Source organism: Ochotona curzoniae, unplaced genomic scaffold (genome assembly GCF_017591425.1).
Source record: "Ochotona curzoniae isolate NIBS_2020 unplaced genomic scaffold, NIBS_Ocur_1.0 patch203, whole genome shotgun sequence".
Taxonomy (NCBI): domain Eukaryota; kingdom Metazoa; phylum Chordata; class Mammalia; order Lagomorpha; family Ochotonidae; genus Ochotona; species Ochotona curzoniae.
Genome location: NW_024466755.1, coordinates 3,543 through 14,075, shown reverse-complemented (window position 1 = coordinate 14,075; position 10,533 = coordinate 3,543). Strand labels below are relative to the sequence as shown.

At 49.8% G+C, this 10,533-nt stretch overlaps 1 long non-coding RNA gene across 1 annotated transcript; it reads left to right on the top strand.

Moving 5' to 3' along the window:
• Positions 1–436: 436 nt before the first annotated feature.
• Positions 437–9,291, top strand: LOC121166681. Its single transcript, XR_005885456.1, has 3 exons — positions 437–1,005; positions 1,369–1,548; positions 8,550–9,291. It is a non-coding gene; the product is annotated as an uncharacterized LOC121166681 (long non-coding RNA).
• Positions 9,292–10,533: the final 1,242 nt, after the last annotated feature.

Here is a 10,533-nt window from a genome sequence, read left to right as displayed (position 1 = left end):
GCTTATTAGGGAGAAGAGCCTATACTGCTTCTTTTCTTCTTGCCACTGCAAGTTCCTAAGGCACAAGAGTGTTATAGTGACATCTGATTCTGGGGTTCCACTTCTACCCCACCCCATGTCTTTTTGGAGTATTATTTTCTTATCCTGGTGTTGGGAAGAAACACAGGATCCCAGTCTTGGGCAGACTTTTTTTTTCAGTGTCTGTTCCCAGACTCACCTTCTGTTGTTCCCTGCCTCTTGACTTAAGCCATCTAGTAATGGCCTGTGGGGCACACAGTGAGCCATCTAGACTCAGAATGGAAGTGTGCTTGCCCTCGGAGCGGCAGCCAGTCTCTTTAGACCAATTGGACTTTGATCAAGCAGGGCCAGCTCATTGACTGAAGCCGCTCAGGCATTTCATTTCATCAAGTGATGCGAGGACGTGTTAACTCAGTTGAAATGTAATCTTTAGGCTTTGAAATCTCTCCTTCCCCCGGTTGCCCTCGGCTCTGGTATGGAGCGACCGGGTCCGAGTCTTCCCGCTGCCCTTCCTCCCTGCCACCTTCTGTCCTGTGTGGTCTTACTGGAAGTTCCTCTGAGGGGATCAGGGCCGAGGCGTAAAGCTCCCGGGGTACGGGCAGGGCTGTGTGCCCTGCTCCCACACACGTGGGCCTCATCCTAGCTTCCTGGGGTTCTTGTTCCGGGGATCCCTTCTTCTTCATCATCACAGAGTGCTCTCCGTGAGTGGGCTGGAAGGTTAGGCCCATTTACTAAAAGATCTTTCATGAGATAGAAGAGACTTGCCCCCACATCAGTGTTACCGGCTAAAGAGAGAGCTGTCACAGACACTTAAGAAATGAATTAAACATGTTGGTAGGGCCGCTAGAAACCTATTCCCCGTACTTTTCCTTTAGAATCTCCCTGTTTCTACTCTGCATCACCATGGAGCCTGCGCAGCTGAGTTCTGACTGTCACAGAAGGCAGGCAACAGCCTTGATGGACAACAAACTTCCGTAGTGCCCGAAGGTAAACTGTCCCCAGCCATTTGGGATGAGGCAATAGATAAGTTCATTTCTGTGACACCGTATATACTGGGATGCAGGCCTGTCACCACCGCCTTCCCTTAACATCTCTGGTCAATTAATCTCCTTAACCCGGCCCTCTTCTGTCCTACTTCCCTCTTTTCTTTTTTTTTCCCTGAAGTCCTTCCTCACTTTCTTCCCTCACTCTTTTTCTATTTAAAATGGTCTTTCACTTATTTAAAGGGCAGAGAACTGGAGAACCTCTGGCCCATGCCTCAAAGGTTAGAGCCCTGCCAGACAGGAACTATAACTCAGTCTGGGTCTCCTATGGCTGGCCCCTGCCATCATTTGTTGCTTTCCATTCCAGGGTGTTGTATCAGCAAGAAGCTGGACTGGGGAACGCAGCTGGAAGTCAAAGCCCGATCCTGTAATATGGGCTGTGGGTGTCCCAAGTGGCCTGCTGCTCTCCCCTCGCTCTTCCGCCCAGCTCTCATCTATGAAGCACTTATTAGCTATATTCAAGAGAACTCACTTTATTCAGAGTCGGGTAAGTTGTGATTCCTGAATTCACCTTTATAATCTAGAAGAGAAGCTGTATATATAATAAATCATTTTTTAAAAGATTTATTTATTTTTATTACAAAGTCAGATACACAGGGAGGAGGAGAGACAGAGAGGAAAATCTTCCATCCGATGATTCACTCCCCAAGTGAGCGCAACGGCCCGTGCTGTGCCGATCCTAAGCGGGAACCAAGAACCTCCTCCGGGTATCCCACACAGGTGCAGGGTCCCAAGGCTTTGGGCCATCCTTGACTGCTTTCCCAGGCCACAAGCAGGGAGCTGGATGGGAAGTGGAGCTGCCTGGATTAGAACCGGCGCCCATATGGGATCCCGGTGCGTTCAAGGCGAGGACTTTAGCCACTAGGCCACAGTACCGGGCCCATAATAAATCATTTGAGTACCGTATCCTCATAGGATACCGTCAATATACTATGATCTTTTGAAGGAATTAATGACAAGAAAATGCAGTAACTCAAGGCTGACACCAGCAGAATTTTCCACTACCTTTTCCAGACGAAATGCTCTCAGAACTTGAGTGCGGGTGAGAAATTAAGATCAGGCCAGCAGAGACACCACTGCCTGTGGGAATGTCCAGGTCACTGTTTTGTGTGATGCTGCTGTCTTCCTGCTGGACGCCCCTGCTCTGAAATCAACAGCTGCCCTCCTCACCGGCTCCTCTTGTCCACGCTCCCCTGCCACCCTTGTCCTGGGTCTTGCCATTAGCCTGTCGCTGTCACCCATCCACACCCAGGCAGATCACTGAGTGTATCTCCCGCGACCCGTCGATGTGCTTGGATCATCCCCCACCTTTTTTTTTTTTTTTTACAGATTTATTGATTTTTACTACAAGGTCAGATATACAGAGAGGAAGATTATCCATCCGATGATTCACTCCCCAAGTGACTGCAATGGATGGTGCTGCCCAGTCTGAAGTCTGGAACCAGGAACCTCTTTCGGGTCTCCCATGCATGTGCAGGGTCCCAAGGCTTAGAACCAGCGCCCATAGGGGATCCCGGTGCGTTCAAGGCGAGGACTTTAGCCGCTAGGCCACAGCGCCGGGCCCTCACCCCCACCTTTAAAGCAAAGCAAACCTTCACTTTTTTTTTCTTTAAGATTTATTTTATTTATATTGGAAAGGCAGATATGCAGAGAGGAGGAGAGACAGAGAAGATCTTCTGTCAGTTGATTCACTCTTCAAAAGTGGCCACAATGGCCAGAGCTGGACTGATTCAAAGCCAGGAGCCTGGAGCCTCTTCTAGGTCTCCCACATGGGTGCAGGGTCCTAAGGGTTTCGGCTATTCTTGACTGCTTTCCCAGGCTACAAGCAGGGAGCTGGATGGGAAGTTGGGCCACAGGGATAGAACTGGCACCCATATGGGATCTCAACATGTGTAAGGCAAGGATTTTAGCCACTAGGCCACTGTGCCGGGCCCTAGACCTTCACTTCTTGCTGGATGTAAAATTGAATGGTGATGAGGACTCAGACCATTCCCAGGGCCGTTTCAGCATGTCCTCAAAGGCTCTCAACACTGATTGAACGTGGGCGTTTCTCTCTGGGGCCTCTGAAGCTACGGTCTGGAGAACAGCACTCATCTCCCACAATGAGAGCTGCTGAGCTGGTCCGGCATTCTGTGAGCTCCAGAGTCTGCAGAAGTGGTTGGGCCCCATCCCATTGTCCCTCTGTTTCTCTCTGCTGAGCTGTTTGTTCCAAGTTCTGTTCTGCTGCCTGGGTTGGACACTGCACTCTTGCTCAGCTCAGAGCAGTGCCGCTCATAGGCCAGAGAGATCATCAGGGAACGGTGGGTACAATCTCTCTCTTCATTGTGGCTTCCTCTCAAATGCTAGGACACCCACTGGGCCCCTGCAGGGGCTGCCCATGCTTCCCCCTGGAGAGCAGCTACTTGGTTTTCCACTGAGAGGACTCTCTCTGACTTAGGTTCAGAAGCCCAGAGACTTTTCTTTCATTCAGTGTGATATTTGATGCCTTCCTGCTTTCCTGGGCCATGGATAACCCACTGGTGTCCAGAAAAGGGCAATATGTGTCTGGCATGATGGCGCAACTGTCCATCCTCTGCCTGCCTGCAAGTGTCAGGATCCCATATGGATGCTGATTCATGTTCCAGCTGTTCCATTTCCCATCCAGCTCCCTGCCTGTGGCTTTGGAAAGCAGTCAAGGATGGCCCAAATCCTTGGGACCCTGCACCCGTGTGGGAGACCCAGAAGAAGCTCCTGGTTCCTGGTTCCTAGCTCCTGACTTCTGACTTCTGATTGGTTCAATTCCAGCAATTGCAGCCACTTGGAGAGTGAACCATCAGGTGGAAGATCTTCCTCTCTGTCTCTCCTCCTCTGTATATCTGCCTTTCCAATAAAAATAAATAAATCTTAAAAAAAAAATCTCCTGGTTCATGGCTCTAGGTTGGCTTAGTCCCAGTGATTGTAGCAATTTCGGGAGTGAAAAAGCAGTCACTCCTTTTCTATGTAAATCTACCCTTCGGAATAAATAAATAAATCTACAAAAAAGGAAGAATGTGAGGCTGGTCCTCACTCAGATATACAGTGCTGTGAGATGGGTGTGATTCAACGGGCCCCACCCTGACTTGGCAGGAAGAGCTCTCAGAATGTCTGCCGCCCTTGGCTCCCAAGCTACCTTCACCAAGGAGCCCACAATGACTAATCTGACTCACCAGGCTTACGGACATTAGGAAAAGGGAGTTGGGGAAGAATCAGTAGTCCAGTTACTGGAATGACATCAGCTACTAGTGACCACCTTGGTATGAGATCCTTTGGCCAACCATGAGTTGAACAGCTGGACTTAAGAACTTTTCCGTTCAGAAAAGCACCCTCAGACACAGACTTGGCTCTGAAGCAGGCTCGGCTCTCAGACAGATTCACCAGAGAAATGCCTCCTGGTGGCATTTCTGGGGCCCATCATGTGAGTGGCGCGAAGCTGGACCTTGCGACAGGAATCATTTGGATCACAGAGTGCGAGAGGTATAATTGTGTTGGTAAGGTAGGGCATCCTGCTCCTGGCCCAGCTCCATTCCTGAACGCACTTCATGACCCGGCAAGTAGATGGGAACTTGTCTAGCATCCTCTGCTTCTGACTCAGAAGCTTCCCATCCCTGGTTTCCAGGTCACTAGGTCAGCAGCACTGTCATCCTCCTGGGCTGAGGAGGGCAGGGAAGTTGGGAGCTGGCAAGAGAGAGATGGCTCTCTCCTGTGTCTGCTTTGTCTCAGGTTCATGCTCCCCATCAAGTGCAGGCTTTCTGAAGTCAAACGTGGGTGGTAGTTGCAGATCTGACTCCCCAAGGAGGTTGTTTGGCTTTGCTGTTGTCTTCTGGCAAGTGGAGATGAGAGGGCACTGCACGGATGATCAGCAGCTAAATCCTTGCCATTTGCATGCACTAGGATCCTATTTGGATGCCAGTTAGTGTCCTGGTGGCTCTGCTTCCCGTACAGCTCTCTGTTTGTGGCCTGGGAAAGAAGTAGAAGATGGCACCAAAACCTTGGGACCTCACACCCATGTGGGAGAGCCAGAGGAGAGTCCTGGCTCCTGGATTCAGATGGACTCAGCCATTGCGGCTGCTTGAGGAGGAACTAACAGATGGAAGATCCTTCTCTGCCTCTCCTTCTCTCTGTAAATCTGCCTTCCCAATAAAAATAGGTAAATTAAAAAAGGAAAAAAAAGAAAAAAAAAGAATAAGAGATGAGAGGCAGGCATTTTTGTGTCTGCAATTATGCAGATTGAATGAGGGAAGGAATTTCTTTTTGTTAAAGATTTATTTATTTTGGGCCCGGCGCAGTGGCGCAAGTGGTTAAAGGTCCTTGCCTTGCACGCCCTGGATCCCATATGGGCGCCGGTTCTAATCCCGGCAGCTCCACTTCCCTTCCAGCTCCCTGCCTGTGGCCTGGGAAAGCAGTCTAGGACGGCCCAAGGCTTTGGGAACCTGCACCCGCGTGGGAGACCCAGAAGAGGCTCCTGGCTTCGGATCGGCGTAGTATCGACCCGTTGCGCTCACTTGGGGAGTGAATCATCGGATGGAAGATCTTCCTCTCTGTCTCTCCTCTCTGTACATCCGCCTTTCCAATAACAAAATAATAAAAATAAATCTTTATAAAAAAAAGATTTATTTTATTACAAAGTCTTCCAGATGGGCATGGGGTACCAAGGCTTTGAGCCATCCTTCTTTGTTTTCCCAGGCCACAAACACGGAGCTGGGAGGGAGGTGGAGGAGCCAGGATTTGAACCAGCACCCATATGGGATCCCAGTGCTTGAAAGGGGAGAGTTAGCCAACTGAGCCATTGGCCTAGGCCCAAATCATTTTTTTTAAAAAAAGTATTTATTTATTTTTATTAGAAAGGCAGGTATACATACAGAGAGAGGGAGAGAGAGAGAGAGAAAGGTCTGTCATTGGATGGTTCACTCTGTAAGTGGTTAGTTACAACAGCTGGAGCTGAGCTGATCTGAAGCCAGGAGCTTCTTCTGGGTCTCCCATATGAGTGCAAAGTTCCAAGGCTTCCAGCCGTCCTCAACTGCTTTCCCAGGTCACAAGCAGGGAGCTGGGTGGGAAGCAGGACCACCGGGCTTAAACCAGTGAACATATGGGATCCTAGTGCATGCAAGGCAAGGACTTTAGCCGCTAGGCTCCTGTGCCGAGCCCCAAAAAAGAAGTATTTTTAAAAGATTCAAAACTCAGTAGTGTAATTTTTTCAAGATTTTTTTAAATTGGAAAGTCAGATACACAAAGAAGAGAGACAGAGAAAGATCTGTCTGCTGATGTGCTTCCTAAGCAGCCGCAATGGCCGGAGCTGTGCCAATCCAAAGCCAGGAGCTTGAGGCCTCTTCTGAGTTTCCCATGCAGGTGCAGGGTCCCAAGGCTTTGGGCCATCCTCAAGTGCTTTCCCAGGCCACAGCCAGGGAGCTGGAAGGGAAGTGGGGCAGCCAGGAATAGAATCCCACATGGGATCCTGGCGCATGCAAGGCAAGAACTTTAGCTACTAAGCCACCATGCCAGGCCCAGTCCCTATCTGCTGCTGGCTGCAGATCTTTGTGTGCTAGGGGGAGAGCAGAAACCAAATGATTTTTTTCCTGGGGTTGCACCTGGGGCAGTATTTTCCTCTAAATATGAAATCAGTAGGATTGCTTGATAAGCTCCAGCTCACACAGATCCAGGAGGTAGGGCCCTCCAAAACTTTCCAGGAGGAAGGAAGATCAGGGGACTCCTGGACTCAGCAGTCATGGCCTCAGCATCTTCCCCAGTGTCTTCACTGCTGCTGAGCCAGCTGTGGACCCCGGGAATGCCAATGCCCTGGTAGTCTTGGGCTGTGACATATTCCCTAAGCCTTAGGAAGAAGGGTTGAGGGGGTGAGCAGGTGCAAGTCAACCTGCTGCTCTGCCCCATCACAGGCTGACCCACACCCTACCCTTGGGCAGTTCCTGGCCCAAAAGGGAACTACTCTGGCATCACTCCCTCCTTTTCCTCCCATGATGAGAATCCATTTCCCTGCCAACTCTCCCATTTACCTGATGAGACCATCACTCCTGTGTTTAAATCCATCCATCAGCTGCCCTCGGGACAAAATTCTTAGCAGGATGATAAAACCCAGCCCTCTGGGATAAGATTTGCAATATTTTCAAAATACTCAGACAGCTTTAAATTGTCCCAACTTACTTAAGCTTGATAGGATCTACACTAAGCTGTTCAATGTGATTAACTTACCTGGCTTGCATGGCCTGTGAATTCCAAAGAAACTGTTTTTCTCTAGCATTTCTTTGCCCTAAGGGAGCAGGCCAGCTCTCCACACTTAGGAGTCTGGGTAACCAGGTTCATCGTAGCCTATGAGTAGAGCAGGAACAGGTGAGTGGGCAGGAATGGTATAGATGAGATCCCTGATCGTACCAGTGCCCCTTGGAAGTCCTGCTGTATATGAAACTGGTGTGATTTGGGATCATCGCGGTGGCCTAGTGGCTAAAGTCCTCGCCTTGCAGACGCCCGGGATCCCATATGGGTGCCAGTTTGTTTCCCAGCAGCCCAGCTTCCCATCCAGCAGCCTGCTTGTGGCGTGGGAAGACAGTTGAGGACGGCCCAAAGCCTTGGGACCCTGTACCTACATGGAACACCCAGAAGAAGCTCCTGACTCCTGGCTCCTGGTTTTGGATCAGCTCAGCTCAGGCTGTTGTGGCCACTTGCAGAGTGCATCAGCAGATGGAAGATCTTCCTCTCTGTCTTTCCTCCTCTCTGTATATCTGACTTTCCAATAAAAATAAATTTTATAAAAAATGATGATGTTGGGCCCGGCGCGGTGGTGCAAGTGGTTAAGGTCCTCGCCTTGCACGCCCGGGATCCCATATGGGCGCTGGTTCTAATCCCGGCAGCCCCGCTTCCCATCCAGCTCCCTGCCTGTGGCCCGGGAAAGCAGTCCAGGACGGCCCAAAGCTTTGGACCCTGCACCCGCGTGGGAGACCCAGAAGAGGCTCCTGGCTTCGGACCGGCATAGCATCGGCCCGTTGCGCTCACTTGGGGAGTGAATCATCGGACAGAAGATCTTCCTCTCTGTCTCTCCTCTCTGTATATCCGCCTTTCCAATAAAAATAAAAATAAATCTTTAAAAAAAATGATGATGTTATTTTCAAACTCCTTTTAATAGACTAAAAGGAATATAAGTACAAAAAAAAAGCATAATATGTAAGCTATACTTGGAATAATATATGGACATCTAAAAGGCAGGCTTTGGTAGGCAGCATGTCAGCACAGGGGGTTAAGATGCTACTTGCAACACTAGCATGCCAGTTCAAGTTCCAGCTGCTTTGCTTCTGATCCATCTCCCTGCTGACGCATCTGGGAAAGTAGCAGAAGAAGACACAGTACTTAGGTGCTTGCCGTCCGGGTGGGAGATCCAGCTGGAGTCCCGCGCACCAGGCTTAGCCTGTATCAGCTCTGGCCACTTGGGGAATGAGTAATTTTATTTTTCTCTCTGACTTCCAGCCAAATGAATAAATCTTCAAGGGGAAAGCTTTGAAAGCTTGGCGGCACCATGAAACATCACACATGGCGTCTGACTCAGGGAAATGCAAATATCCGCAAAATCGGAGAAAGCGTGGAGATACAGATCTTCTGTCTGGGTCCAGTGGACTAGAGGCTCGGTTTCCGTATCTCTCACCCCATCTCTGCAATCTTCTGTGACATCACAGACAATAGGAAATGGCCACAGTAAGGCTAGGTCCTCTGAAAAACTCTGGAACATGTCCGTAACGTGACCTTTGCCATGATCTTGGGTTCTTGGAAAGTCCCAGAAGAGGAGAGAGAGGGCTTCTCTGGTTCCAGGATGAGATCTTTCCTTTTACAGCTCCAGCGGTAAGCAGTGAGCTGACTGACCCACATTGTTTTCTTTAAACAAAGTAGAAGGATCTGTTCGCTTGGTTCCACTATTCTTAATGCGGGGATATGGCTCTTACTTGGTGGCTGCCAAGTGGGATGCAGCTCTTACTGACTGGATAGGTTAGAGTGCATGATGTTTGCACTGACTGGGGAGTCATGATCCTACCATATACCATATGCTCTTAGTTGATGGGATGATGGTTACTAAACACAGCCGCTCCCCGCTTCCACACGTTGTGGAATGAGACATTCCACTGGTTGGTGCCGGGACTCCTGAACTTCCACGAGTCTTCTTTCAGACTCATTTATTTTGTGGTGGGGGGGATAGATTTGGTTAATTCACTTATTGAACTTCAGCTTTCTTACTTTTTTTTTTTAAGATTTATTTATTTTTATTGTAAAGTCAGATTTACAGAGACAGAGGGAAAGATCTTCCACCTGCTGGTTTACTCCCCAAGTGTAAACGGAGTTGATCCAAAGCCAGGACCCAGTAATGTCCTCTAGGTCTCCAACACGAGTGCAAAACCCCAAGGCTTTGACCCATGCTCGACTGCTTTCCCAGGCCACAGGCAGGGAGCTGGACAGTAAGTGGAGCAGCTGGAACATAAACTAGCGCCCAATGGGATCCCAGAGCATGCAAGATGAGTATTTAAGCTGCTAGGCCCAGCTTTTGGAGGTGTTTTTTTTTTTTTTTAAGATTTATTTATTTTTATTGGAAAGACAGAAATACAGACAGGAGGAGAGACAGAGAGGAAGATCTTCCATCCAGTGATTCACTCCCCAAGTGGCTGCAACGACCAATGCTGTGCTGATCCGAAACCAGGAGCCTCTTCTGGGTCTTCCACATGGGTGCAGGGTCCCAAAGCTTTGGACTGTCCTTGACTTCTTTCCCAGGCCAGAAGCAGGGAGCTGAATGTGAGGTGGGGCTGCCAGGATTAGAACCAGCGTCCAAATGGGATCCTGGCACATTTAAGGCGAGGACTTTAGCCGCTAGGCCATGCTGCCAGGCCCAAGCTCATCTTTTCATGGTCCTGCCTCCTCTCTGCACTCCTGTTGGATTATGTTCCTCTGCTCTCGTGTTCCCCAGGGCAGGAAGAAGGCCTGCAGCAAGCTCGCTGGGAAAAAGGGGCTGCTGAAGGAAGAGTTCCTCCAAGATCAACGACTCACACTCCATAATGAGATCTCACCTTGGATTTCCCTGCAGAATAGCCTGCAGTCCAAGAGAGTCCCTCCCTGACTCCAGCGGAAGTGAGCCCTGCAACCCGTGCGCTTCCTCTGCACACAGCTGTCTGCTAGACAGCAGGGAGCCTTTCCGCAGGAGAAGGCTGCCTTAACAATCTAGATGAGCACCTGGGCCTTTGGGGAAATCAGGGAGACCCCAGAGAGCAGCTGGAACCTGAGAGGTGTGAGGACTCCCGGACCCCAGGGATTGATGGTGATTGATGGTTAAGGCTTGGAAAACAATTAGAGTGGGACTGACTCACCCAGCAGGTGGAGCCCAACTGTGTTCTCCAGGGACTGGAGCAGCACTCCCTCAGGGTGATTTTCAGGAAAGGAAAAAGCAGGTCCCAAACAGATCAGCATGATTGCT